Raw genomic sequence first — 3,731 nt, forward strand, 5'->3', positions numbered from 1 at the left:
TGAAATATCACTTGAGTATATGAACATACATATTATGCGGGACTTTCTGTCATCAAAACTCAGTTTACGACTTCGCGAGCGATAAAATGATATAAAGCGTACCACTCCGTTGTCCACTTGATGCGCGATTCTTTGTCGGCGGTCGCGAAATGCCTCCTTCGGAAAATGCAACGTCAATGGAGGATATCCGAGAGCGTTTCGCTCATAAAGCAGTGTGTGACGTAAAAGCGGCTATATAATAAACTGTAAAGTGCTGGCTAGGCTGGGTAAAAAGATACGAGCCGGTGAGTAAGACGATTCATGATGAGACCAAGAGAAAGAAAAAAGAAGATGGTCAAACGATAAGGGAGAAAGAATATAATAGAATTAAATTTAAAGTGTCATGATGAATGATTTATTATTGAAATTACGTAATATATTGAAAGATTAAGAGGAGGAAATAAAGAAAATCAACGAACGGCAATATCTCGAATATCGCGCTCGTTTGAACGCCGTGGACTGGTTTGACATTTCCATTCCTCGTTGTTTCCCGCGATTTTCTTCATTACGATCGATGAATCGACACGCGCTAATTTATTTTGCAAAAATCAATTTACCAATTAACCCAGGCGCATATCCTCAGTTCATTTGTATTGACACCTTTTGTATTCGCCACGGAATACATGACTTCTCGTTACACGTTCCTCGTGTATACGTACGTACGTCGATCGGGGAAGAGGGACCGAGGGTTTCGGTTGATTCCTTCGTTCCCGACACGGCATAGGTTTAGTATCGTGGAGTGCAGCCCCGAGGCTGTTACGAACTTAATGAAGCTATTTTCCGTTTAATTAGAATCCCACCGTGATCCTTCCATTCTTAGGTGAGTCTCGTGGTTAATCCTTCCGGCCGCGATATTAAGACGCCGAGCGTTCCTTACAAAGCGCGCTCGCTAACACAATATCGTCAACTATATTGACTTGGCCTTTATGCACTCGGCAAGCTGGGTGAGAAAAGCGTGCGTACAATATGCGCGTTATTTATAAGCTTGATTTTTGTTTGCCTCGCCACCGAATGTACAAGGAAAAGCGTAAGCTTCTTATTTTTTAATGTGAGTCATCGTCATAGAATTTCTAAGTTACACATTATGCTACGTCTTATATTTTTTTAAATTTCACGATTGTAACAATTATGTTGATTATTGGTTATGTTCTCTGACCGTAATATGAGTTTATCATTCAATTTGCTTCAATCAATTAAGTGCCCTCGACGAAGTATCAAGTTACCATTCTTAGTAGATCGTCTGCAGTAACCCTTTATTGGACACAGCTCTCTCCATGATTTATTAACAATTTTTTTTCATCGCATTCATCTCTCTATGTGCACAAACTAATTTTAATTTACTTACATTTTATGTTCATGTATAAATAAAGTTTAATTATAACTTTTGAATATGCGTATTGTTTGCTCGACAGTATTTCGAGCAAAGCATTCCTGCATTGTTGTTTAAATAAAGGAGTATCAGTTTCAGAAAGAGAGACAGAGAGAGAGGGAGGGAGCGGGAGGAGAGAGAGAGAAGAAGAGAGTGTACCTATGTTTAAATTTCAATTTGAAAGCGACATAACAGGACAGACAATGAGTATCATAAAAGATGTTTCAAGTTAAAGATCCGTGAAGGAGATGTGAAATCTAAAGAATTTTTTCTTTCAAAATTTAGTTTAAGTTGGGCTTTTAAAAATTCATGACTATTTCATACATTATTTTCATTTATTGTTCTTGTATCTTATTTAATCAAGCACTTCAGCAAATGGCTTTCTCTATTAAAATGTAACCATTTTTTAAATCTCTGAATCTCTTGTTATCCGAATACGTAGAATACGCTTAACTTTAGTTCATTTCCAGAATCGCATTTTCTTGTTACATGTCTCTGATTTACAAAAAGATTCACTGACGAGATACTATTAATAGTATCTTGTCAATGACAAATATTATGTTAATCATGTCATTAATCATCTCTTGTTAAGAAAGCAGCAGCTTCTCGCACCAAGTACATGTATTATTAATATCGTTATCTATTGTTTAAACGCTTTACAAATTCGCACTACATACGTGATTGTTTAAATTACCTAACCTATAATCTAATTACCTAAACGTCTATTTTTTATAACTAAATTAATATACACTTTTGAAACTTACAGTGATGTAGGTATATATTTAATATTCAATTAAAGAAAATTCTAGTGCATCTAGAAGGAATAAATGATAAACTCTTATTTTCTTTTCTTTTTTTTTCTTAAAGATGTAACAATGAGATTCAGTCTCAAAACTCATAAAGTCTAAAACATAGATAAACGCAGTAGTTGAAAGTAGAAATGTACGGAAAAGCACCTATCGATATTTAATATCTATCAATATGAATCGAAATACGCAATATCTATACGACAATATATTGTTTGAAAATGATTTAATATTACAGAAAATCGTAACTTTTTTTGCACGTTTTATTATATAAAGATGTACGGAGAGCACAAACTTTTGAGAAAAATTAAAAAAAAAGTTACTAGGTAAATTCACTAACTTATCAATAAAATTATAAATATTTTAGTAAATTTATGTACACAAATGAATGAATGAGAATGAGAGAGAGATTGATGACAATAAAAATTATGCATTTATTTACATAATATATTTTATACATGCATTCGTGGATTATGACTTTGTGATCATAGATCTGTTTGTGTTGCTTGCACTCTGTGCACTGAACACCTTCGCTCTCTCTCTTTTCAACGCTCAAATATATATTTATCATTTTAAATTCAAAAATTTGTGGGGATTTTAAGCAATCTATCACTTCTACAAGAGAAATGCAAGTGGATAATTTTCTTTATGCATACGTTTATTCGGTTGAATTTTGGGAATACAGCCTTTGTATCAATTGATATCTAGAAATCCAGATCTAATATGCTATGCTGATACTCAAAGTTTCGATAAATATCAAATATTACAAATGGTACATCGATATTTCAAAATATCGATTATGTAAAGTGTTAGACTAGGTATGTTGTGTTAACATTCCTAGTCTAAAGATAGCAACCGTATCGTATTGTCGAGCATATTACAGACTGTATTCCTTTTTATTTTGCTTGCCAAATCTGTGAAATAAGTGTCGAATTAACCATTGGGGACGTTGATCAGTTGTCGAGAGTGTCGAATTGAATCTCCCACAATAAACTATATCGAGAAATGTACACATTTTGTGAACATCTCTTAGGACATAGAAATATCTTCTGGAAGTTTTCAGAACATTCCTTGATCTGTGTAGTGTCGAGACTATGAGACATGTCGACATGTCGAATAGTTAATAATCGTCGAGGCATCTGATTTAAAACATCAAATTATGCATAGAAAGTTTCATATATAATGCGAGGGAACAGCGATAGCGATAGAAATAACACGATTTCAACTTTTCAGAAATTGGATACACCGGATTACATAGTTTTTGATAGGTTGAAATCGTGGAATTCCATCGCTATCCCTTCCCTTATTGTATCTGGGACTTAAAAACATAAGAACGCGCTGCATACTTCAGTCGCCTCATCGCCCCCTCGCGAGACGCGATGGTTTGGCAGTTATTCCGTAGCAGCTTCGCGGTTCGATTTTCGTTTGTCGACTTTGAAATTAATGTCGAGAATGCCTAATTACGTAAGTGTCGGAGACGAGGGTAGATTATCGAGAGTGGTGAAGTGAATGTCGAA

Source organism: Acromyrmex echinatior, chromosome 15 (genome assembly GCF_024713525.1).
Source record: "Acromyrmex echinatior isolate Ae372 chromosome 15, ASM2471352v2, whole genome shotgun sequence".
Lineage (NCBI taxonomy): Eukaryota > Metazoa > Arthropoda > Insecta > Hymenoptera > Formicidae > Acromyrmex > Acromyrmex echinatior.